At 40.2% G+C, this 26,997-nt stretch overlaps 3 non-coding genes across 3 annotated transcripts; 1 reads left to right on the top strand and 2 right to left on the bottom strand.

Annotated features, from left to right (window-relative positions):
• Positions 1-19,292: 19,292 nt before the first annotated feature.
• On the bottom strand, positions 19,293-19,375 carry TRNAL-UAA (transfer RNA leucine (anticodon UAA)). Its single transcript has one exon. It is a non-coding gene; the product is annotated as a tRNA-Leu (tRNA).
• A 4,807-nt stretch (positions 19,376-24,182) lies between these two features.
• Positions 24,183-24,256, top strand: TRNAT-AGU (transfer RNA threonine (anticodon AGU)). Its single transcript has one exon. It is a non-coding gene; the product is annotated as a tRNA-Thr (tRNA).
• Positions 24,257-25,745: 1,489 nt separating this feature from the next.
• On the bottom strand, positions 25,746-25,818 carry TRNAV-CAC (transfer RNA valine (anticodon CAC)). The gene has a single exon. It is a non-coding gene; the product is annotated as a tRNA-Val (tRNA).
• Positions 25,819-26,997: the final 1,179 nt, after the last annotated feature.

The following is a 26,997-nucleotide window of genomic DNA, read 5'->3' as shown; positions in this document are numbered from 1 at the left end:
TTTAGTAGAACCTTTAAAAAAAGGAAGGGAGACAGCAATTAAGAGGCCTCCATGCCCTCAGGTTTTATGATTTCATGTGGTGACTAAGATGGGGCTTGCAGGGGAGTGGACATCTTTTTGTTAAAATATTTGGACCATCGAGTCAAGATATTTGAGCTTCAGAGCCATAGTTTTTGAACGCTTTAAAAAATCTGATGAAAGCTATGGTCCAACTCCTCAGAAAAATGCACATACACTTGATACTCTGCATGAGTTTCTGGTGTTCGTGGAGACCCTTTAGGCAGGTACTGTATATTATTTGTCCTAGACTCCTTTTTCCTTCACTTTCCTCCACCATGGTAGCTAGAGAGCTAAAAATCCTTCCCTTTCCTGACTCCCTTGTAGTTGGGGTGGCGTGTGACCTGGATCTGACCATTGAGAATCAAGTAAAAGTCACTTGTGGGGGACTTCTGGAAATGTTTTTTAAAGAAGAGTGATTTCTCTAAAAAAAATAAGGTCTTTCTAAAAGAGGAGGCATGACTGGGCTGACATGTTCCATCAACTTTTTACACTATACTTCTTTGCCCTTCTCTCTTCCTATCTGGAATGCAGACACTCAGAAAAGAAAGCAGCTATTATGCGTCTGTGATGACAAAAGCCACAGAATAAAGACAATTGAGCAAGAAGACAGAAGGAGCCTGAGAACTTCGTGACATTCTTGGACAGTGGTACCAGCCTTGGATGATTTACCTCAGGACCTCTTGTTAAATGACGTATATTAACTCCTTTCTGTTTGACCCACTAGAGTTGAATTTTCTGTTGCAGTGAATACAATCCTAACTGATGATACTGACTAATATGTGTTAGCACCTGTCATGTGCCAATGTAATTCTAGGCACTTTATGTACTAACTTTTTAAATCCTCACAATGACCTGATGAGATAGGTCAAAGGTTTTCAAAGTGTGGTCCCTGAGTCAGCAGCATTAGCATCACCTGGAAACTTGTTAAAAATGCACATTTGGGGGCCCACCCCAGAACTTCTGAGTCAGAAACTCAGAGTAGGGGACCAGCACTCTGTTTTAACAACCCCTCCAGGCAATTCTGATATATACTGAAGTTTGACAACTTTATCTCTGTAGATAGGGTATTGTTACTATCCCTATTTTACAGATAAGTAGACTGAGCTGAATTTTGAGTCACTTGCCCATTTTCACTCAATTAGTAAGACTAACTGCTAAGTCTATGTCTGTAACCACTGCATTACATCACATGTTAAGAACTCCTCCTCTAGACTAGTAGTCTTCAAGATTTAAAAGCACACCCCTTTGAAAATTATGTACCCTCTTGCATATTTTTAGATTGACATCTAAAAATTTCACATCATAAGTACAAATAGTTGTAAAGAAAGTGATTTCCAGTAAAGAATGTGATCACAGCATGGCCTCTGACAAGCAGTATAGGTCTGTGCCTGGGAACCAAACCCCAGCCACCAAAGTAGAGTGTGCCTAACTTAAGCACTAGGCCACCTCGGCTGGCCCTGAACTTAATTTTTAAAAAAACTTTCCAGGGGCCGGCCACATGGCATAGTGGTTAAGTCTGGCACATTCTGCTTCAGCAGCTGGGGTTCATGGGTTCAGATCCTGGGCATGGACCTATACCACTTGTCAAGCCATGCTGTGGTGGCAACCCACACACAAAATAGAGGAAGATTGGCACAGATGTTAGCTCAGGGCTAATCTTCCTCGAGCAAAAAAAGAGGAAGATTGGCAATAGATGTTAGCTCAGGGCAAATCTTCCACACTAAAAAAAAAAAATTTCCAGTGACCATATAGCTTTAAGAGTTAACAATTTATTTTCTGGATTAAGGTATTGCAATTTTTGTTGGTATACAATCATCATTGTGAATGTATTATATATTTTGATAAGTTAGTAGATATACAAACTAAAGTTGAATTGCAAATGCATCTCTTAATGAGATGGGTGGGACTAAGATTTTCTAATTAATTCATGTGTCTATGGCTGAATATTCCTTGTTGCAAGAATGAGACAAGTTCAACATCACTTTTATGTCTACTTTTCATTATTATAGATATGAGCGATTATGTTCACATAGATGAGATAGGAATTAAAGGAGTTTTGAATAGGAATGCAATTCTAATTTTTCTAACTCCTATGTTACATGCCAAAATCACATTATCTCTCATAAAATTTTGTTAATCTATTGCTCACAACTGGGTTGGACTCTCTTTCACTTTTGTTGAAAGCAGATGTAATAATCAGAAACCACCTGAGTTGCAAAAGGATTTTGTCACCCAGTCATTTAAGCCATTCACTTTATCACTGACACCATTATTTTAGAGTTCTTTTGTCAGATGCTTCAAGGAGGTTTTGCAGCTTGGGGCAAGATGAAGGATAAGATATGGGATGGATGACAGTTATCTCCTTTTTCTTTAATGGGAGAAGGGTTGTGATAAAAAGGGAGGTGGGAAAGCAGAAAGTTTTCAGCCAGATCAGTCATAAGTGAATCCACTTGGAGTCCAAGATGAGGAAATTGATTTCCTTAAAACCTTGTCCATGTATTCCCAGGAATACACATACCCAGTGTGAAAACTAGAGGATACCAAGAGATACTTCATAGAATCCTCATTATCATGTTCTACATCAGTTTAAACAAATCTATTACTTCAGTTTCAGTTTCTCACTCAGGAAGTAGGTATATCTGCAAAGACTGTGGAGCAAAGCTGCAAATCACAAATTGTTTGTGCTCACAGTGTCAATATACACTCCTAAGAGATGTATGTTTGAGTACCCTGGGTCATCTTTAACCTTTTCTTCACATATTTTCAGATAAATACTGTTATCCTGAATATGTCCTAAATTCAGTAGAAAACTTGTCCTGGTAGCAATAGTCACAGCCAAATTTTTGAGTATCATAAGATTAACCTCTATGCTGCTTTAGGACTCTTTGGTCCCAATCCCAGAGTGGTGTTTCTGTGTACATAGCACCAGGGGATATGAATTTAGAATCATAAGTATTTGGCCTGTTTCACTCTTCCCTGGCCCGACATCGTCCTGTAAGTTTTTTCTGTGTCTGCACTAAGTTGCTTTCTTTCTCTTGTCCATAACTATACTGATCCATTTTTCTTTTTTTATTGTGGAAAGAACACTTAACGTGAGATCTGTCCTCTTAACAAATATTTAAATGTCCAATATATTATTGTTGACTATAGGTACAATGTTGTACAGCAGATCTCTAGAGCTTATTCATCTTCACTGACTGAAGCTATGCCTGTTGATTAATAACTTCCCATGTCCCTCTCCCCCCAAGCCTTGGCAACCACCACTCCGTTCTTTAATTTAGTGAATTTGACCATATTAGATATCTCAAATAAGTATATATATTACAGTATTTGTACTTCTGTAACTGGCTTATTTCACTTAGCATAATGTCCTCAAGGTTCATCCATGTTGTTGAATATTGCAGAATTTCATTCTTTTTAAAGGATAAATAATGTTGCATTGTATGTATATATCACATTTTCTTTATCCACTTGATGAACTATAGGTTGTATCCACATCTTGCCTATTGTGAATAGTGTTGCAATGAACATGGGAGTGTTCTCTCTTCCAGATCCTGATTTCATTTCTTTTGGCAAAATACCCACAAGTGGGATTGCTAGAACACAGTAGTTCTATTCTTAATTTTTTGAGAACCGTCCATACTGTTTTCCATAGCAGCTGCACCATTTCATTCCTACCAACAGGGTGCAAGGGTTCCAATTTCTCCACATCCTCAGCAACACTTGATGTCTTTTTTTTGGGGGGGGATACTAGCCATCCTAACAGGTGTGAGGTGACATCTCATTGTCGTTTTGATTTGCATTCCCCTGAATGTAAAGCTTCTTTTGAGCTTCTTTTCATATACCTGTGTACCATTCATATATCTTCTTTGGAGAAATGTCTATTCAAGTCTTGAGCCCGTTTTTTAATTCGGCTATTAGATTTTTATTTTTTGCTGTTGAGTTGTAGGAGTTGCCTCTGTTTCCTTATTGATCTGCTGTCTAGATGTTCTGTCCATTATTGAAAGTGGGGTATTAGAGTCTCCTACTATTATTGTATTGCTGTCTATTTCTCCCCTCAGTTCTATAAATGTTTGCTTTACACATTTAGGTGCTCTGATGTTGGCTATTTATAAATATATATAAATTATATATTTATAATTATTATATCTTCCTGGTGGTTTGACCCTTTTATCATTATATAAAGTGTTTCTTTGTCTTTTGTGACAGTTTTCCCTTAAGTCTATTTTGTCTGATATAATTCTAGCCACCCCTGTTCTCTTTTGGTTACCAGTTGCATAGAATATCTTTCTCCATTCCTTCACTTTCAGCCTATGTGTATCCTTAAATCTAAAGTGAGTTTCTTGTAGAGAGCATATAGTTATGTCTTTTATCCATTTAGCTACTCTTTGCCTTTTGATTGGGGAGTTTAATCTATTTATATTTAAAGTAGTTATTGATAGGGAAGGTTTTACTATTGCCATTTTTTCATTGTTTTCTCTTAGTCTTGTAGTTCTTTTGTCTGTCTTTTTCTCTCTTGCTCTCTTCCTTTGTTGGTTTTTGGTATTCATATACTTTGATTCCTTTCTCTTTTTCTTTTGTGTAACTTATATAGGTAGTTTGTGTATGTGTGTGGTTACCTTGGGGATTATATGAAATATCTTATAGTAATAACAATATATTTTAAGCTGATAACAACTTAAGTTCAATCACATACAAAAACTCTACACTTTAACTTCTCCCCCACCACATTGTATGCTATTGTTGTCACAACTTGCATCTATTCATATTATGTGTCTTTAACATATTTTTAAGTTATAGTTATTTTTAATACTTTTAACTTTTATACTAGAATTAAAAATAATTTACCAATCACCATTACAGCAATACATTATTCTTTGTCTATAGATTTACCTTTACCAACAAGTTTCATACTTTCTTATGCTATTGTGTTGTTCTTTAGCATTCTTTCATTTCAGCTTAAAGAATTTCCTTGAGCATTTCTTGCAAGACAAGTCTAGCAATGATGAACTCCTTCAGCTTTTGTTTATCTGGGAAAGTCTTTATATCTCCTTCATTTCTGAAGGACAATTTTGCTACATAGTGTTCTTGGTTGGCAGTTTTTTTCTTTCAGCACTTTGAAGATATCATCCCATTCCCTTCTAGCCTGCAAAGTTTCTGCTGAAAATTCTGCTAGTGTTATGGGAGTTTCCTGGTATGTGACAAATCACTTTTCTCTTACTGCTTTCAAAATTCTTTGACTTTTAACAATTTCATTATGTGTTTTGGTGTGTTTTTCTTCGAGTTCCTCTTATTTCGTGTGCTTTGGGCTTCTTGGATCTGATGTCTGTTTTCTTCCCCAGATTTGGGAAGTTTTTAGCCATTATATCTTTAAATAAGCCCTCTGGTCCTTTCTCCTGTAATGGGTATTTTGGTTGACTTGGTTATGAGTCCCTAAAGCTTTCTTCACTCTTTTTCATTCTTTTTCCTTTTTGATCCTCTGACTGAATTAGTTACAGTGACCCATCTTTGAGCTCACTGATCTTTTCTTCTGCTTGATCTAGTCTGTTGTTGAACCCTTCTAGTGAATTTTTCTGTTCATTTATTGTGTTCTTCAGCTTCATAATTTCTCTTTGGTACTTTTTAATATTTCCTTTTTCTATGTTGAAATTCTCATTGTATTCAAGCATTGTGCTCTTGATCTCAGTGAACATCTTTATGAGAGTTATTTTTGATTCTCTGTAAGGTAAATTGTATAACTCCATTCCGTTAGGGCCTGTTTCTGGAGATTTATCTTGTTCTTTTGTTTGGAACATCTTTGACTGATTGTTCATTTTCCTTGACTCTTTGTTGGTGTCTGCATTACACAAAGCAGACACCTCTCCCAGTCTTCATAGACTGGCCTCCTACAGAAGATCCCCACCAATCTGCCTGGCCAGAGATTCTGGAGGCTTCTCCCAACTCTTTCTCTCTTCAGGGAGAAGCAGGCAGCTGTGGTTTTTGTCTGCTCGCTCTATGCTAAGCAGGGGGTAAGGGGGTGGGGAGTGGGGGAATAGAGGAGCCATGGTATTTACCAGCACAAGCCACTGCCTCTGTTCTCCCCCCTTTGGCTAGACTGTGCTGGACCTCTCAGAACTTCAACACTGGTGAGATAGATGCTACTTCTTTGGGCATCCCTGGATAAGTTGAGTGCTGTATGCACAGATCAACTCTTTCCCTCTCCAGGGGTAAACAGAGCTGAGATATTTCAGCTCCTCTGTGCTGAGCAAGAGGCAGGATCAATGATGTCTACCATCCCAAACTGCCACCTTCATTTTCTTCCATGTAGCTAGACTATGGCAGAACCGTCAGAGCTCCAAGACTGGTGAGACAGAAGCCAAGCATTTGGGGAGCCCCCTCGGAAATATTGGGGCACTGGATGGCAAGTCAACCCTTTCCCTCTCCTGGGTGAAGCTGGGAGCTAGGGAGTTTCTTCCTGATTGTTTGGCACTGTGTGAGGGGCAGGGTCTCCAGCAAGAGGATGTCCTGAATCTCTACCAGTTTTAGTAAGTCGAGTTTTTTGTTCCTCTGGGATGCAGGGTGTTCCAGTTTCTGATGTCTCATATAGGGAATCTGTCCATGAATTGTTGCTAAATTGGTATATTTGTGGGAAGAAGGAGGGTCCAGGGCTTCCTACTCCACTATCTTGCTCCGGAAATATCACTGATCCATTTTTCATAGTCTTCCTTGACCAGTCATCAAACTCTTGGAGTAAGACCCAAGTGTTTATAGTGAGCTTTTATTCCTACTAGTAGCATAATTCCAATTATCTCTTCCTAAAAGTGCTGTGACAATCCTGAAGGTTTGACTAGTTCTGTGGTAAAAGAGATGTAGCTCTGGACCATTTCAGTTTTGAATATTCCACTTGTGATTTCTCATTTGCTGAGCACTAGCACAATCATTCTGCGATGGGCTCATTCATTCAACAAATATTTACTGACAGTAACTATGTGCCAGGCACTGTTCTAGGCAATGGAGAAACAGATAATGTTCCTGCCTTCATGGACCTTACAGGCTAATGAGAGGAAACAACCAAAAAATAATATTTCTGGTAGATAAGAGCTATGAAGAAAAATAGAGTAAGTGGACAGAGAATGATGGAAAGAGGAGTGCTCTGTCATATGGGATGGAGAGCGAAGGTGACCCTTTAGCAAAGAACTGAATGTTAATTACATGCTACACTTGCACACAATTGCTAATGTAGTGAAATGGAGAGTTAAGAGATACCACCTGTTCCTTGGCCTTGTATTTTTGGAGGCCTGAATCTCTTTTGCCTAGGGGAGAGAGAAGCTGGCAGAGGGTATGGCCTATTATGCTGTCCACCTGCCCATAGTTCAGGGGATCCAGGAGTGTTTCCCACACTCTAATCAATTACACCTTGCCCTCCACCTCCTCCCTCCCCAAGCCCAGAATCTGTCAACCACTTGCTACTCACTAAGTAATGCTGACATCTCTTTTAGTCACTCTGGACTTTGTTTCTGAGCATAGGGTTTCTTTCTACTTCTGGAGCAGAGAAAGGATTCACAAACAAAAGATGGCTTTGTGCTGAGTGCCCAAGAAAGCTGAGAATGCATATGCTGTGCTAGCAAAGGCAGATTAAATCATAATAGTGGGGCCAGAAGGGTTTTCCCACTTTTATGATGTCACTAAGTGGTCCCACCAATGAGCAGGCAGAATAAATTGCCTATATTCTCAGTCTCTTTGACTATTCTTTTCACACTCTTGCTCTATTGAAATCTGGTTCTCTCCTATTGACCCTGCTTTCCTTGTAGCCCTTCTTACTGGTAGCTGGTTTTTCTTCCCTACCGTTTGTACCACTGGGCCTGGAGGTGGATAGGTTTTCCCTTTGCTCCTCATTGCCTCTTCCAGACTGTTCTCTCCTCTCTCCTCCCTAAAAACTCCCAGCCTTGAAGCTTTTCTCCTAGATTTCACCACTCCTTTCCCTTATTTTTGCTGTCATCTCCAGAATATTGGGGTAATTCCTGTTATTCCTTGAACATTTAAGCCTTTAGATCACTCTCATTCTCCAATACTACTGTCATAATGCTTGGTGATTTTAGTATCCAGGGAGACAATCTTTCCAGTACTCTGGGCTTCCAATTCCTGATCTCTCATCCAGTGATCTTGTTTTCTACTCTTTTCTTGCAACCCTCTTATGTGGCTTAGACCAATATTTTCCAACTTCTTTTACTTCAGCTTACAGTAATAAATACATTTTAATCCAGACTATACAGGCAGTTGTGTATGTTTGTGTATTTTTAACTTAAAGTTTTACAATCCACTACTTTCCTTTGCTACTTATAAGGAAAAAATATAAAATTAGTACCAAATATTTGTCCTCTCATATTTAAATACATTTTTAAAAATCCAAAATAAATAATAGAAAGACAAAGTCAAAAAAGTTGGTTGTGACCTCCAAAGTTGATTTTTCAGTCCACTAATATTTTTCTTTCTTTCTTTTTTTTTTTTGTGAGGAAGATTAGCCCTGAGCTAACATCTGGCACCAATCCTCTTTTTGCTGAGGAAGACTGGCCCTGGGCTAACATCTGTGCCCATCTTCCTCCATTTTTTATATGGGACGCCACCACAGCATGGCTCGACAAGCCGTGCGTGGGTGCGCGCCCTGGATCCGAACCCCGGGTGGCCAGCAGCGGAGCGCATGCAGCTAACTGCTATGCCCCCGGGGCCTGCCCCTACTAATGTTTTTCTGCTGTAAGAGCTGCAGGTTTAAAAACTGCCTTAGGAGCCGGCCCCGTGGCTTAGTGGTTAAGTGCGCGCGCTCCGCTGCTGGTGGCCTGGATTCGGATCCCGGGCATACACCGATGCACCGCTTCTTGGCCATCCTGAGGCCGTGTCCCACATACAGCAACTGGAAGGATGTGCAGCTATGATATACAACTATCTACTGGGGGTTTGGGGGGAAAATAAATAAATAAATAAAATCTAAAAAAATAAATAAATAAAAATAAAAACTGCCTTAGATCTTATCAGACCCACTCCATAATTCAACTAGTTTCCATGTTCACCATTACAGTCACTCTCTTGCATACATTCTTTTTTTTTTTTTTTTTTTTGTGAGGAGATCAGCCCTGAGCTAACATCCACCAATCCTCCTCTTTTTTTTGCTGAGGAAGACGGCCCTGGGCTAACATCGGTGCCCATCTTCCTCCACTTTATATGGGACGCCGCCACAGCATGGCTTACCAAGCAGTGCGTCGGTGCGCGCCCGGGATCCGAACCAGCGAACCCCGGGCCGCCGCAGCGGAGCGCGCGCACTTAACCGCTTGCGCCACCGGGCCGGCCCCGCTCTTGCATACATTCTTAACCCACTTGTTCCCTGATACTTGTCTTGTGAAATTCTAACCCTTGTAAAAATCTGCATTTCTATATATTCATTGCCTACACCCATACAGATGAATGAAACTGGAGAAACACACCAGGCTGACTTGTCCAGCTGTGAATTTATGACCATTAACCTTGAGAGAACCCCTAGCGCTACCCTGTAATCCCACACAGTGTCCTAGCCCTCTCTTCCAGATAACTTTTTCTCACCTCTCTCTTCACAGATCTCCAACACCTCCTCCCCCATGCTCACCTCAGCTATGACCTTGCTTTCTATTCCTTTGAGAAAATAGAAGCAATCAGAAGACATTTTCCATACATTCTCGGTATCTCCTCTTTCAACCTACTTGCATATATTCTGCCTTTCTTCCTAATTACTATGGATAATTTACTCATTCTTTTATCTATGGCCAGCCCCAAGAACACTGCCCTCTCTCACTCAAATTACCAATATTTCTTTCCTGCATGTTAAAAAACAAAAACTTTGTGATCCCATATTCTCCTTTAGCTGCAGCCTCTCTGCTTTTTCTAAAAGCTCTTCTTCAAAGAGTTGTCTATGGTCATTATCTCCATTTCTTCTCCATCCATTTTTTCTTGAACCCTCCTCTCCAGTCAGTCTTTTTGTCTCTATATTCCACTCAAACAGCTTTTGTCAAGGTCACAATGACTTCATTGCTGAACCAGTGATCAGTTTTCATTCCTCACCTTACTTGTCTTATGAGTGGCATTCGCACAGTTAGACATTTCCTCCTTCTTGAAACATTTTCTTCTCTTGGCTTCTGGGACACCACTCTCATTTAGTCTCTTCCTGTTTCACTGACTACTCCTTCCCAGACCTCTTGGTTGGGTACTTCTCATCTCTGGGCCTCCGGAAATACTGGAAAACCATAGAGCTCAGTCGTAGGATCACTTCTTTCCTTGGGCCACACTTATACCCTGGGTGATCTCATTTACTCTCAGTGGTTTTAATTCCCATGTATTGTGGATGTTTCCCAAATTTAAATCCCTGTATCTCTAGCCTGGACTGTAATCTCCAAGCCTCTTTCTTGATCTCCATGCTAATATATGCAATTACTTAACATCTTCAGATATCTGATAGGCATCTCGAATGGAACACGTCTGAAATCAAACTACTTCTCATTTCCTTGTGCATCCAACTTGGTCTTTCCCCTATCAGTAAAGAGCAACTCAGTTTTTACAGATCTGGATCCAAAAACCTTGAAGTCATTCTTGACTTCTGTTTGTCTAATTTCCCATGTCTACATAAAATAGTAACAGAATGCCTACCTCCCTGTCCCATCCCCAGCCTGTTTAATGGTTCTCTGCTTGTCTGTTTGCTGTCTACTCATAAGAAGGCAAGTACTATGAGAATGGGGACTTTCTATGATTTGTTAACTACTGAATCCCCAGTGCCTAGAGCCAAGCCCGGCACATAATGGGCTTGGTCAATAAATATTTGCTGAATGAAGGTTAGAGAGGAGAGCAAGATTGAGCCTCATTGGATAAGGGCAAAGAGAATATAGAGAGAGAAGGATGTGTTTGTCTGTATGTGTGGGTGGCTGGGGGAGGTAGGGATTAACTTAGAATGGAAGAACAAAGAGGAAAAAAGGATAAAAATGCAAAAACAATATGTTTAAAGGAGAGAAGTCGAGGAGATTAAAAAAGTAATGAGAAACAAATAGAAATACACAATAGTGGAAACTGCGTGATATGAGAATGGTGTAGTACCTAGCACCTCAAAACTGCCTCTCTCATCAATGATGTGGTGTGGAAAGAGCTGAAGACCAATAGAGACATTGTTATTGTTGTTATTTTGTTCTTATTTTTCTATTTTATAGTCAAAAATTACTCATTTTTTATACAAAGCATTTTCCTGAGTGCTATGGATGATAAAAATAAGTAGAATTCCTCAGAACATTTCGTCTAGGTAGGAAATCAAAATATTCAGAGAGGAAAAGATAAATATATGAGGTGATGCATGATTGAATGTGAGATAGGACAGTCAGTCATTGTCATATATGTTCACACAGGGTGAACACAGTTTGGACAGTGTTGTTGGGTAAGTTTCCAACTCAAGCTTGGGCCTTGAAGGATAGATTTACACTGGCTGATGGGAAGAGGGAAGAGGAACTAGTAGATAAGGATGAGCAATGGCAAGGGGTTTCACCACTCTAGACACTTAGAATGGTAGGCACTGTAGGCACACAATAGGTGCTCAAGACATATTTATTTACTGAATGAGTGAGGGATATTTGGATGCTACCTAGTGGGCAATGGAATGGAAGATTTAAATGAAGTCCATTCCAGGAAATCTTGCCTATGTAGGATTTGGGAAACAGTGTGGTGACCTTCTTTTGGCAAAGAGGTTGAATTTTTGGAGGGGAGTAGATAGAAATAAAGTTGAAATGATGAGTTGAGGAGAGATTAAGGAAGGGCGTGGATGTCACCTGAAGGATTACGTTAGATGTAATCAGGGAGATGTTAGGGGGCTTCCAAGCAAGAGAAGGACCTGATCAAGTTATTTAGGGGAGAGGCTGTTAATCTAGAGTCTAGACCTTCAGGCATAGCATGTTGTGGGCATGCAGTATTTGTTAAATGAATAAAGTGCTAAACCATAGAGGAGATGTTGGGGCTAGAACGGAATATTTAAGAGAATTTTAGGAATGAGGGATCATTAGGAATTATTTTTGAAGGATGAGAAGTAAATCTGGAGGGTTTGAAGCAACTTCTCCCTGCCTCTTCCCTTTGTCAGGTAGTGTCTCTCTATAGGTGGTTTAAGATAAAGAAACTGAACAAGGCCATGATCCTCACCTGTAATTTCCTGGCCATCACCCTGCTTTGGTGATCTTTCCTGGGCAGAACTAGAACTGCCTGGAGATTCCAATGTTCTTGTCGGTGCACTTCTCACTGACTGCAGTAGTAAGAAACTGTGTTGGATGCCCAAGCCCAATACGGCCTGGTTTAAACAGAGAGGGTTAAATGTCCTTACTAACCTGCAACCTTAGTTCGCACTCCCCCGTCTCCCTCACAACCTCTCCTTCCTACTGACACCCACCAACATTTGCCTTTAGAACTGGGGACTCTGAAAACCAGAGAGTAGACCCTAAAAAAGAAGAAACTCATCATATTCTTTCTCTCTCTCTCCCGTCATTCTTCCTGGATTTAGCCTACTTCATGCTGGGTGGAACGTTCATGATTGGCACCCTTCTCTTCTCATTCTGCTTGAAGTTTTTGTTGCTGAACTTCCCTCAGTTATTCCCTGAGACCCAGAAACAGTATCTTTCCTGTGCTTTTACCTTCATTGTCACAGGTAAGGAGAAGCAGGAATGAATTCTGAATGTCTTGGCCTTGGAGTTAGGGTGGAATTTTAGCTTGATTAGCTTCTTAGAAAATTTTTAGGAGGGTGCAAAGGAAAAGAAAAATCTAGGAGAAAAAATGGTCTCAAAGGAGGCAGAAGGAGAATGAGGGGCAGTGATGATGAAATAATTTTAGTTCATTGATCATGATACTAGACTAAAACCTTTAAGTACTGGGATAGGCTAATCAAAAGATCTATCTCTTTCCCCTTTTTAGGGTTGACAGGCACTTTTGTGTTTCTCTCATTACTTATGCATTACATGCAAATTTTGGAAGTGAGTCAGGGACCTAATCCATCAAGTGTCACCTATAAACTTCCTTATGTCATAAATTTATCCAGCCCTGCCCTATTTCTACTATCTGGTGAGTGATCATTGGATTCTGTGAGGTTGAGGAGGGTGAGTTAACCTCCCAGGAAGTGCATAAATCTTATTTCTTTGATCTTCCTTTTCTTTTTGTCTAATAGTCTCAAATATGTGGAAGTTATATCAAGAGTCAATCATCTAACTTTCTCCTTTTCCTCTTTGGTGTCTGGGCATGAATGTCCTTTATGATGCTCCTTCATGACTTCTTCCTATTGTCCAGTAACCTATTTAATTTTTTTTTTCTTTCTTGATTTCTTCCTGTAATTCAGTCTTGCAATATAAACCCCAAAAGTGGGGTCAAGAAGCAATCTCTCTGCACCAAACATACCTTGAACAACAGGTAGAATGTAGAGTATGAGAAAGAATTATTTCCTTTTCTTGACAATAGAGAATAGAAAACAATGTGTAGGACTGTTATTGAACCAAAGTGGGTCCTCTTCTTGGTGAGTTGAAATCAAAGCCTTCACCAGAAGTAGTTGTCACACAAAGTAAGATTTATTTGCAGCAAATAGGAACCACGGGGAATCGTTTCCAAAGCTGTGGCCCCCAAGCAAGGGAAAGCAGGGGCCTTTTATTTCTGGTGGGGAGTGAATGTTCAAAAGGGAGAGGTTGGTACTCGCTTGCGTAGGCTCAGTGGGAAAATATGCTTCCACATACATTGCATGTTATGGTAATAAGTCGCATGCCCAGGAAGCCAGCTGGGACAGTGTGTTACAGGCTGACAGTAAAAATTTATATGGGTAACCCACACTTTAGTCCCTGGGCCCTGTTAAAGTCTGGAAATTAGAGCTTGTCCTCACCAGAATCATCTGTATAGTTAATTTCTTAGGAGCCCTCTGCCGTTGCAATTCCCAGTGTTTTGGAGCTGTTGGAGTTTTAAAATCTCAAACAAGCCACATGGATACCATCTCATCAGAAGAGACAAATCTGAGCCTAAAACCAAGCGGAAAGAGTGAACTCAATGAAGAGTGAACTCAATCCCCACGCATAATTGGGTATTCCTTAGCCACCCACACTTACTCCAAGAGCAGTGTCACTGATTCTGCAAAGAATTGACTTCTTCTCCTTGTTCTGTTCATTTGTCTTTCTAGAGCTCAGGACCATAGGTGTATTTCACTGCAGAGAAAAGTGAAGAGGGGTAGAATTGTGTGTGTGTGTGAAGGAGAAGCAGATCGGCAGTCTTTTCTTTTGGCTCCTAGATTATGTAGGTGCCTATTCTCCATTATTCTACAAATCTACCCTTACTGGGCTTCCTATTCTGCAGGGGTATTTCATTGCCTATAACAATGCTCCTTCCCCATCTGTGAAGTTTAGGTTTTGATAAAAATCCTCTTCTCTCTGTAGTGTTGTGACTGGTAATTTTTTCCCACAATGTTATTTCAGCAAATGTTGCAAATTCAGATCTCTCAGTGCCCTGGCTCAGAGAGAGGGTACAGTCTATGTTTGGTGGAGGGGTCTTCCTCACTCTGACGTCTGTCTGGTCATCTGATGTCACCAGAAGGGCAATAACCATTTGGCCCTACTACATATAAAACCATTGCTGTGAAAAAGTACAGCATGGGGATCCTAGAGACCAAAGTTAGATTGCCTGGCTAGAGGTTTATGCCAAAGACTCTAGGGTCATATATTGCCTGGAACATTCCACTGAGAATATCTAACACAGGTGTTTGATAAAAGTGTCAATGAGATGATACAGACTTTTTAGATAAGTGAGAAATGAATGTCTAGAATATTTTAAAAGCTATAGAAATTAGACAGAAACATTTTCATTAAGGACAGTTTGTAAAGCAAGAGAATGATTTTCTTTTAAGGGGCAAAGAAACTAATATTTATTGAGCACTTACTATTTACCACATACTGTGTGTGTGTATCCTCACAACTCCTCTGTGGGGTACGAGTTATAATTCTATTTTCATAATGAAGACATTGTGGCTCAGAGAGAGTAAGTTGCAAAGCTAGAATTGAGAGACAAGATAATTGGGCTCCAGTGTACATGTGTCCACTCACTTTTCCCTTTTAAAGGTCTCAGGTAAGAAGTAGACTTATTTGGATCTAAGCAGTCTGCTCCAGAGTCCCTGTTCTGAACTACTGTACTCCACTGCCTTTTAAGAGCAAATGTATCTTTTTACCAGGGAATGACCACTGTTAGAGGGATCCTTCTATCTAGATAAGCAAATTCATAGAATCCTGATAAAAAACTGGAATGTTAATTGTTCTAATTTTCTATTGTTTTGACTTTCCTTATTTCTAATACCAAATGTGGACTGTAGGTCAGATGCCTCCTATCCCAAGTAAGGAACTCTGAGCATCAACTTTTGGCTGCCAGGGCAAGAGATTCTTTCTAAAGTTTTGCTTTAATTATTTCATAGTTTCCTTCATTTTTTCCCCAATTGTGCTGGATATATCTTTGGTATAAAGATCCCAAGGATTGAATGATTGTTTTTTTCACTCTTTTTTTTTTTTTTTTTGCTGAGGAAGATTCGTCCTGAGCTAACATCTGTTGCCAATCTTCCTCCATTTTGTATGTGAGCCACTGCCACAGCATGGCCGCTGACAGAGGAGTGGTGTAGGTCCGCGCCCGGAAACTGAACCTGGGCTGCCAAAGCAGAGCGTGCCGAACTTAACCACTAGGCCACCAGGGCTGGCCCGCCTTATGCCTTTTAATAGTTTCTCATTTTTGTACTGTGTGAATATACTACTCATGCAAACAAAAAAAATTTAAACAAAAAAATATTGCATCTGTTTCTTTCATTCTTACTATGCTAAGGTTGGTGAAAATTGTTTTTCCTTATTTTTTAATCTTGTTTTCTCTTACACTGAACTGGTGTGATGGTTAATTTTATGTGTCAACTTGACTGGGTCATGGGGTTGTCAGATATTTGGTCAAACATTACTCTGGGTGTTTCCGTGAGGGTGTTTTTGGATGAGTTTAACATTTAAAGCAATAGACTGAGTAAAGCAGATTGTCCTCCCTAATGTGGGTGGGCCTCATCCAATCAGTTCAAGGCCTGAATATAAAAAAAAAGCTAGCCCTACACTGAAGAAGAAGGAACTCCTCCTACCTGACAGCCTTTGAGCTAGGACATCAGTTTATTCCTGCCTTCAGACTTGAACTGAAACATTGGCCCTTCCTGAGTCTCAGGCCTGCTGTTCTTTGGACTGGAACTACACCATCAGCTCTCTTGGGTCTCCAGCTCATCAACTGCAGATCTTAAGACCTGTCAGCCTCCATAATCTTGTAAGCCAATTCCTTATAATTATTTTCATATATATATATCCTGTTGATTCTGTTTCTCTGGAGAAGCCTGACTAATACAATTGGTAAAGACAGGATGGCCCAGAGTGAGGTGGCAGGAGTGTGGCTAGATTTACAATTTTTGTGCAAAGACGAAAACAGTCCAGATAGCCTCATTTTGCCTCTTTGAATCAGTTTCCTGTTGAAAAGAAAAGCCACCTATAGGTCTCTTCCTCTACCCAGAAAGCCTGGGAGAGTAGAGACAGTTTTTTTTCCCCCAGTGCTGCATTCCTAATGTCAAAATGCATGCTGCAAAATATTAGTTTAAGGGATGACTTGGTAGCTATTGTTACATTACATGTTAGATGTGAAATTAATATCTACAAGTACAAATTTATATATATATATATATATAAATTATACACTTAGGGAACATATGCTTATATTAATCTAAAACATAAATTAATATCAGTTTCCAGGTATCCATTGGGAGGAAGTGTGTGAGGGTCACTCAGAGATTCAGTAGCAGGACCCCAGGAAAGGGACAGGGAGAGCAAGGTATTTAGATGGAGAGTGGCCCCCACCCTACACAACTCAATTTTCTACTATAACGTTTCCATCTTTGCATTTTACGTTATTTGCTTTTAAAAATAAACAAATAAATAGAAATCTATTAGTTTTCTGTTGCTGTATGACACATTATCACAATTTAGCAGATTAAAACCATGCCCATTTATCTACTCAAAGTTCTGTAGGTAAGAAATCTGGGCATTGGGTGGCTGGGTTCTCTGCTCAGGGTCTGACAAGGCTAAAATCATCCACAGGGCTGCATTCCAAGCTCTCATGGTTATGGTAGAATCCCTGTTTCCTTGCTGACTGTCAGCTGGGCGCTTTTCAGCTCCTAGAGGCCAGCTGCAGTCCATTGGCCCCCTTCATCTTCAAAGCCAGGAACAGAGACTCTCCCTCCCCTCAAATCCCTCAAATCCCTCAATTCCTCTCACACTTAACACTTGCTCACTCCAGGAAGAGCCCAGTCCCTTTTAAGGGCTAACCTGATTAGGTCAGGCTCACCCCTGATAATCTCCCTTTCTTAAAGTCAACCGTGCTATATAACGTATCCTAATCATGTTCACAGTCCAAGGGATTGTGCAGGGCTTATTCACCAGGGGGAGGGCATCTTGGGGGCCATCATAGAATTCTGCCTACTCAATAAACAACAACAGAAGTTGGAGTTGAGTAGGAATTGCCAGTATCATTGATGATTGGAAGAATTTAATAAAAACAAGTGCCAGATACAACAGGTTCAGATCTTCCCTGTGGCAGAGATGGGCGTGGGATGGTGATTTCAGACCTGCAGTTGACTCTCTCTTGAGGAAAAGTGACATAAGTAAACTTCTATAGGGATGGAGCCCAGACATTGGTGTCATCAGCATTACACTCTAAACAAGGTTGCTAACCCACCACTAAGAGACTGCTGTGTTTTCTCTTTAGAAAGTTTCAATTCAGGTAAAATCTTTGTCATCTGGAGTCTCATTTCAGAAAAAATAAACCCTCCACTCATCCTCTATCCCATCCATGGGAAAGAAACAAAGATAAGAAAGTCTACCTTCGGCAAGGATGAATCTTGCCTCCCACAGATATATGTCTGTTAATCCTTACAGCTGCCTTCCGTGAGGTAGGGATTATTATCTCCAATTAACAAATGAAGAAATCAAGGCTCAGAGAGTCCTTGGGAAAGCCAGAATTAGAACATATGATTGTTGAGTTCCAAAGTCCATGCTCTTTCCAATCATCCTAAAGACGCCAGGCTTCTGGTCCTCTGAATTTTAAAGAGAATAGAATTTAGTCTGCTGGCATTTCAATTGATGGGGAGAATATGGATATTCAGTTATGGTATTGGGATTACTGGTAGTCGTCTGGAAATAAAGAAGAATTGGATCTATACCTCGCACATTAAAACAGGAAAAATCAGATAAATCAAAGCTCTAAATATAAAAAAGGAATCATGGACATTCTAGAAGAAATCATAGAGTTCTTTTGTTACTCTTGTAGATCTTGTAGTGGGGAAAGTCATGTCTAAATCAGACATAATAAGAGAAGAAAAGACTGATAACTTCAGCTGCATAGTCCAAAGTCTACATGTCCAAAATCACCACAAATTTCAAAGGCAAATGACAAACTGGACTACCTGTGACATATCAAAACAAGGCTTAATCGACTCATATTTAAAGAGCTCTTACAAATTGTAAGAGAAAGACCCAACAACTAAGTAGAAAAATGAGTAAAGGATGTTAATAAGCAGTTCACAGAAAAGGAAATACAGATGGTTCTTAAACATAAAAAGATGCTCAGCGACACTATAACCAGAGAAATGCAAAATAAAATTCCACTAAGGGAGCATTTTTACGTGTCAAACTAGGAAAAAACAAAAACGAAAACAAAACGCATATTCTGCTGGTGAGAATTCAACCATGCTTTCCAGAATGAGTGGGAGGGATAGCCCAAGCAGAGTTGGGCTTTTCTGAGTACGACGATTGGGAAACAATGAGAATCCGCCGGCGCGTGCTTCTCACTTCCCGGGGGCTACGGAGAATTAGAGCTTCTTTTCTGTTGCCTGGAGGGCAGTTGGCCACCAAGGTTCCATTGCTTTTGGAACTGAGAAGCCTGGAATATTAAAAGCTCTTTTAGGCAGACTATCGACTTCGGTGATTTTTCCTTATATCGGCAGTCTGATAAGACCTAGGTAGAAAATAATGCACGCACTTACTACTGCCTACTGAGGCAGTTTCTTCAGGCTTGAAGACAAAAAGCAGGATAGCGTTTTCGCAAAGGGATAGAAAAACAGACATGCGATCGTGTATATTTCCACAGGCTGGTTTTCTCCCAGGAAGGATCTTAGAGACGAAAACTTAATCTACCGAGAGTGGGGTTCGAACCCACGCGGGCACTAGCCCATTGGATCTTAAGTCCAACGCCTTAACCACTCGGCCATCCCGGTGCCTGGGCTCTCATCTGAGGCAATTATTTTTTTATTAGAACCAATGTATTTGTGCTGCGCATTAAGAAAATATTGAATTATTTGTTTTTGGAGAATTGCATTCAGATATGAGGATTATGATAGAGAAAACACAGCATGCTCTCTGTGCTTTCAGAAAGAGCCCACTTTTCCCGAGCTCCCCTCATTCGATCACCTCTTCTGTTCCAGAGAAATCTTTTTTTTACTTGATACCAAAAGAAAAACTAGTGGGGGGAGGGGGACAGAGAGTAAGAAAAATTATCGCACTGGCGACACCAAAGAGAAAGAAAAACCGTGTTAGCGCCACCGACTACCTCTACTTCGCCAAAGGCGCTGTCCCAGTTTTTCCTGAAGAGATCATCGTTTTGCCTGCTGAATTCAAACCTCCACTCCAGACTCACTGAAGCATTGGAGGCAACAGGGTTGGGGCCCAAGGGACATTATATTAAAATGAGTTCGCCTTGGGGGGTAAATTTGGAAATCTCTAACGGACACAGAGGAGGTTCAAATTCGTGACTCCGATTTTAATGACAAAATGCTTTAACCGAGAGCCCGACATGTCCACAAAAGGAACACATTGAGCTCAGGGTGGGCTACACAGACAGTAAGACAGCGCCCCCAAACTCCAAGTGCTTCCAGAAAAGCCCGCAATTGTTACAATGGAGAATCCAATCCTAGAGGCCAAAAGTATCCCCCAGGGAGACTTATTACAAACGCAGATTCCAGAATCCCTCTTGCAATGATCCTAATTAAAGAGATATAGGGTGGATCCCAAGAATCTTAATTTTACCAAGCACTCCCTGGTAACTCTAACATCAACTGTCTGCTAACTACACTCAATTAATTGTGGTAAAAGTTGTCCTGGGGAAGTTAAGAATCCACAAAAGAAGCTCCCAGATGGAAATTTGGGGTCTCTGGAGAAGACAGAGCTGAAATGAAGTCCTGAAGCACAGGTTGGAATATAATTAATTTATATAACAGTACTTAATGCCTACTGTGTGACATGTCCTTCAGTTAACAAGGGAAAGCGCCACAATACGGGAAGGTTGTGTCAGCTGTACCAGACAAGCAAACAGATCCGAGGACAATTCTCCCCAGAATCTCAGTTAATGAAAATGAAGCCCAACCCTTATTTGGAATGTTCAGACTGAATGGGTCCATATCCAGATCCTTCTCTTTGCCTGATAAATTCATGTACAAGGAATGGCCCCTTCAAGTACTTTGGCTGTCCAGATCTGGGTTCTTTCTCTGGCCAGATCAAGGTTCCATTCCTTTCTAGGAAAGGAGGAGATATGGCCTGAGAGATTCCTGCTTCTACCAAGTACTGAAGGAAATTCAAATCTCTCCGTGCTGGGGCAAGAACTGAGTTGGGAATGGGGATGGAGATGACTGAAGGGTTTCACAAAAAACATATGAGAGAGAGAATCCAAATACAAAAGTTTTCAAAATACTTTATTAATGTTGTTCTAAACATGGGCTACACAGTAGAATCAGCTGTGAAGTTTAATACTTAAATGTGAAAGTAAAAAATAAAACTATTGGAAGTATATGAAGGAGAATATCCTTATGTGCCAGGGAGCAGAGAAGAACTTTCAAAAACTTCAAAAGCACAAGCAATAAAGAAAAAAAAATGCTAGTATTTGCTTACATTAAAATTAAGACTATGTAGAATAAAGCACATAATAGAAATCTTAAATAGATGTGATAATAGAATGTATTTGAATTGTCCAAAAATGGCAAGGGCTTAATATATATATTATAGCAAGAGGCCATGAAAATCAGCAAGATCCAAAGGAAATGGGCAAAGGATAGGACAGGCAATTTAAGAGAGAAATATATGAAGACTAACAAATATTTTACAAAACTTTCCAAAATCATTAGTAATCACAGAAATAAAAAGTAAAAAGAGATATTACTTTACTGCCATTAGATTGGCAAAGTTAAAAAGCTGAGTAAAATCAATTATTGTAGGACTAGGGATATAAGAACCCTACTGTCCTGCTGGTGGGAGTTTAAATTGATGAAGTCATTCTGGAGAATTTCTTATTTAAATTAAGGATATCTACATTCTATGACAGAGCTATTCTGCTCTGTAGGTGTAAATCCTCCCCCACGCTATCTACCCCCTCAAATCTTACACAAGTACAGAGTGTGCAGACGAAAGGAAGTTAATCACAGCATTATTTGTGGTCTTTTAAAATGGGAAGAAATCTTGATTTTTGTTATTGGACAGTGGATAGGTAAACTGTTGTAAATACATACTTTAGAATATTAAGCAATGTCAAAAGTAACAGAGTAGAGGTACAAGCAGCACATGGATGGAACTTAAAATTATAATACTATTGACAAAGAGCACTGGAAAAAGATACGGACTTCCGCTTCTACCTATGAAGGACTTACTGCTATGGCAATTGCTCTTCCCCTATAAACAACTAGGATGCTGGACATAAAGATGTGAAATAACTGTTTTCAGACATTCGCCTGCTGTCGGTGAAGGCGTTTGATCCCTGAGAGAAGGGAAACAAATGAGGTGAGTCTTACAAAGATTTTAGCTTATTGCCTAGAGGCAGTTTCTAGGCCTCTGCACAGTGAGGGGGAATTCAGACAGAGCCAGAAAGAGACACTGAATTGGGAGACAACGATAGGATTTCAGGGAGGCCGAAGCAGTTAGAATGTGGGACAGAATACTAGGGAGGAGAAAGCTTCACAAAGAGAGACGTCCAGGGTCTGCAGAGAGCTCTTGTATGTTTGGTGGGATATTGATTGGTGCATGAGTGGGGTTAAAACTCCATGACGCTGGGGAAAGAACCACTGGAAAGCAGTAAGCTGCCATAAAAGGCTCGGAATTGTTCTCACCAACCATAGTGAAGAGACCTCATAATTTATGGGGCATCAGGTGGGGTCTTCACAAAGGTATAACCTTAGTATTGGAGCTCAGTTAGCCCAACTAAGGTTTGGAGACACCCTAGCAAAGTTTACAGGCAAGCCACAGATGGATCAGATGAATCCCAAGGAAAATGTTATCCTGCAGTATCATGGAATATAGAAAACAAACCTATGAACTGGCTAATTTAGCTAAAGAGATTTCCAGACAGAATTGTGAAGGTGTTGCTCAGCCTTTTCTTGCTGTTTATAATAAAATATGAGATGAGAGATTTAAGTTAAGGGAAGAATTGTTAAATACAAATGAGCCAGAACTTACAGGGTTTGAAAGGAAAACCATTTACAATTCCCAGCTGCTCTAGGTGGAAAATGATGCTAAAATTAAAAAATGACTTTCAGGCAAAAGTCAAATCCAGAGCACTGTCAGAAAATGTGGTTTAAAGGTGAAGCCAAGGGCATGATTGTAAAATCCTTTGCTAAGACCGCAAAGTGAGTTAAGTTAGTATCTAAACAGAAAACAAACTCCTAAGAATCTAAGGACATGCCTTACAGATCCTATCCACAAAACAAAAGTTCTTCTACAGATCTTAAAAGTGAGGTCCTACAGCAGCTTTCTAGAAAGCCAAGGCAGACAAGGGCTTGTTTTCATGAGGTTCGTGAATGAGTCTTTTGTTTAATACAGAGGTTGGCAAACTTTTTCTTAAACAGGCCAGATAGCAAATGTTTTAGGCTTTTTGGGCCACACAGTCTCTGTCAAAACTACTCAAATCTGCTGTTGTAGCAGGAAAACAGCTGTAGATAATACTAAATGAATGAGTGTGGTTGTGTTCCAATAAAACTTTATAAAAACAGGTAGCTGGCCAGATCTGGCCTATGGGCCATAGTTTGCCAACTCCAGATCTGAAGGAATAAACTCCAACAACTTTCATAAAATCACAGGTTTTTAAAGAGAACTGTAGTTGCACACTAACAACTTGGACTAAAGGGGATAGAGGACAGTACAAAATGAAAAGAGGACGTGGGACCTCCCAGACTGCTACGGGAAGGAAGTAGGCTAAGAAAACTACTCAGCTGCAAGTAAGTGAAATTTCCTATTAAAAGGACTGGTGATTCAGAGTGTTAGAACTGAGAGCCCAGAGGGTGGAGCCAAGAGCCCTGGACAGTCATTCCCAGACAGCACTACTGAGTCCTAACAAAGTAGCATTGTGTGCCCAATGGATTCTAGAATTACCATGGAGTAGTGTACCTCCTGTTTTTGTTCTTTTTGAATGGGAGTGTGTATAGTGGTTATCCTATGCCTGTCTGTTGGGAGACAGGTAACTTGTATCTTAAGTATATAGATGTTCAAATTAAGAAGAATCTTACCTGAGGATTCCTACCCAAGGAGTCTCATCTGAACCTTCACCTGATTTCAGTGATGCCATCCTGGACTTTGATTGATGTTGTAAAGGAATCAGACTTGGAGGGAGTGAGTACATTTTGCATGTCAGAGAGACAAGAATCACTGGGGGCCAAAAGTTAGAGGAAAACGTGGATGAAATCCAGGGCATTTTTCCTGATATCACTTACCACAGAGTGAACAAATGAAATGACAGTTTGTAAGAGAAGTCAGACTCCGTGCTAGGCCTAAGGAATGTAACGGTTGTCAAAACAAGCAAGGTCCCTACCCAACTGCCAGAGTTTATAGTCTAGGGGCGTCCCTGATGTTAGAACCGTTTCATAAAGGAAGATGTCTCTACTCAACTCGCTGTTCGCATTCTACAACAACTACGTTCTTCTTTGGTTCTGCTGAGGCCCAGGTACACCTTTTTATTTAAATCCCAAAGAAATTGCTGGAATAAAAAACATTAAGATTGATGTGTGAAATTTTGTAAAATAATAGGTGATTTGGGAGCAGGAGGCATGGGGCTTCGTGGCTTAGTTGGTTAAAGCGCCTGTCTAGTAAACAGGAGATCCTGGGTTCGAATCCCAGCGAGGCCTTTCTCCTCATGGTTTTACAAGGTGAAATCCTTAAGGGCAGTTCTTGTCAGTGATTAAGACAACTTGGATTTATACCTAATTGAAGCCTCAGACGTTGAGCCTTGATGTTTGAGGCACTTGGCAGAGGAGAGTAGAAAAGGGAGTCAGGAAGTTATTCACCATGAATTAGCAAAGTCTATGCTATAATCTAGAGTTGAACTATGATTTTCCACTTTGAAATTTTTGTAGCTACATTTCTACATTTCCTAAGAAACTTGCAGTCTCAACATTTTTGCTTTTAATACAATTCAAAAAAAAGGCAAGAAAAAAGAGATAAGACATGCATATTGTATAAATTGACTCTGTGACGACCATTCCTCCTTCTGGCATGATGCTGGACTCTAAGAAATCATTGAATGTTTTGAAAGTAGAATAACATGATGATATCTTCAAAGAGAGTAAGAAGGATGATTTGTGAAGAAACATACCAAAACAAAACAAAAAGCCTAATAAGAGACTGGAGGCAAATGAGACCTGAAGTCCTGGATCATTTCTTAGATTAAAATAAAAGGCTGGAAAAAATTCATCAAACCCTGGAATAGTTTTCACCTTTTAGCTGATCTTTTTCTTTTGATATTCTAGGACATGTCTTCAAAGTATTATATTCTACAAATGCATCCCTTCATCCTTAGTAACGTGCACGACATTCCTTGCCAAGCAAAGGTTGGCATTGCTCTTAGCTTCTTGCTTCTTGTAAGGAATGGCGAAACTGGATGGTTGTTCCTTTTGTGAGCATCTGGGAGAAGAATCTGTTACATAATTTGTGGGCCCAGTGCAAAATGAAAATGCAGAGCGTTTTGTTTAAAATTATTGAGAATTTCAAACCAGCAAGCAAAGCATTAAATCAAGTGTCTAGCCTTGTGCAAATGCATAGATTGCATATCCATAAAGCCGGCCCTGTTTGAGAGTGCAATCATTTGTCAAAAGACCGGATTTTAAAGGACACTTAAAAATGGAATGGAATCTAAAGTGATGATCAATGATATCAAGTACTTCTAGAAGGCGTGAGAACTTAAAAGGTACTAGATAGGGAAATGTTGTTACACCGTAAAAACAATTCTTGAAGTTATGACTTTGTTAAAGAATCTTCTCTCAAACTGAAATATTTCTTTTCTGGCTCGTTAGTCTTTTCTCAAACAACTCCTCTTTCTTCCAGGTCCTATTAAACGTCACCTGGCCTGGTGACAGCAGATGGATGGCTTTTCTTTCCATTATGTTGTTACCTCCTGTTGTCTTGGGGCGTCGCCTGGCTCTTTCTTCTTTAACTTCGTTGAGGAAGAGACAAGGCTGTATTCCACACCTCAAAGCTGCGCACTGGATACCACTCATGTAATTGATTAGAACGCACTGGGTCGGAAAGGGTAAAACGAGTCGCTATAAAACTCGCGACGTAATTGGTAGAAGGAGAGAGAAGAGGAAAAAAAAAAAGAAAAAGGGAGCGGCGAATGAGTGTTTCCGCCCGGTTTCGAACCGGGGACCTTTCGCGTGTGAGGCGAACGTGATAACCACTACACTACGGAAACCCCTCGGTGACAACGGAACATCTGTAGACCTAACCTAGGTTTCCTCCATTTATCAGTGATAGTTCCTAAAAATCTGTGGTCTTCTTTCTACTCAGGTTTGTTAGGAAGTCATTGTTTACAATTGCGTTTTAAAATTGATCCAAAGCAAGAACCACGCCGAGGTTAGGAGGTAGCCAACACCCAGAAATTTTTAAGTTCTATGAGCCTCGTACTAAAACCATGACCACAGTCAGAAAAGTCTCAAACATCTTGGCGCTAACCAAACTTGACTTTTACTTCTTGACGTGACGATGGAGGCACTGAAATTCGTCCTCCATCTCTCAGAATTCCTTTCCACCTTCTCACCCAGCAAAATGATTGCAAATTCTGTTGAGTTTACCTTCAAACTCTACGAAATATCCCTCCCTTCTGTTATTTATGGGTCCCTAGTTCAGGCTGTTCTTCACTGCTGTTCTTCACTGCTCTCCACGCAGCTCCCAGGCTTGGCTCTCTCAATCTATTATTCTCTGCCTACCTTGAAATTCAAAATTTTATTTCCTTTGGTAAAATCCACAAACGTAAACCTTTCTTCTTTTCTAGTATATGCACTTATTTTTTAATACATTCTATTTTTTTATAGGAGTTTTAGGTTGACAGCAAAATTGAGTAGAAAGTACAGACATTTCCCCTTTACTCCCTGCCCCCACACGTGCCTAGCCTCCCCGATTATCAACATCTCCCGCCAGAGTGGTACATTTATTACAACTGACAAACCTATATTGACTCATATCACCCAGAGTCCATAGTTTACATTAGTGTTCACTCTTGGTGTTGTGCATTGTATGGGTTTGGAGAAATGTATAATGAAATGTATCACTATAGTATCATTCAGGGCAGTTTCACTGCCCCAGAAATCTGTGTTCACCTATTCATCCCTCCTTTCCCCATAACTCCTGGCAACCACTGATCTTTTTCCTGTCTCCATAGTTTTGCCTTTTCCGAAATGTCATATAGTTCAAATCATATCTTACGTAGCCTTTTGAGATTGGCTTCTTTCACTTAGTAATATGCATTTGAGATTTCTCCATGTCTTTTCATGGTGTGATAGCTCATTTCTTTTTAGCGCTGAATAATAATCCATTGTCTGGATGGACCACAGTGTTTATCCATTCATCTACTGAAAGACATCTTGATTGCTTT

This window comes from Diceros bicornis, chromosome 14 (assembly GCF_020826845.1).
Source record: "Diceros bicornis minor isolate mBicDic1 chromosome 14, mDicBic1.mat.cur, whole genome shotgun sequence".
NCBI lineage: Eukaryota > Metazoa > Chordata > Mammalia > Perissodactyla > Rhinocerotidae > Diceros > Diceros bicornis.
This window is presented reverse-complemented; position numbering and strand designations above follow the sequence as displayed.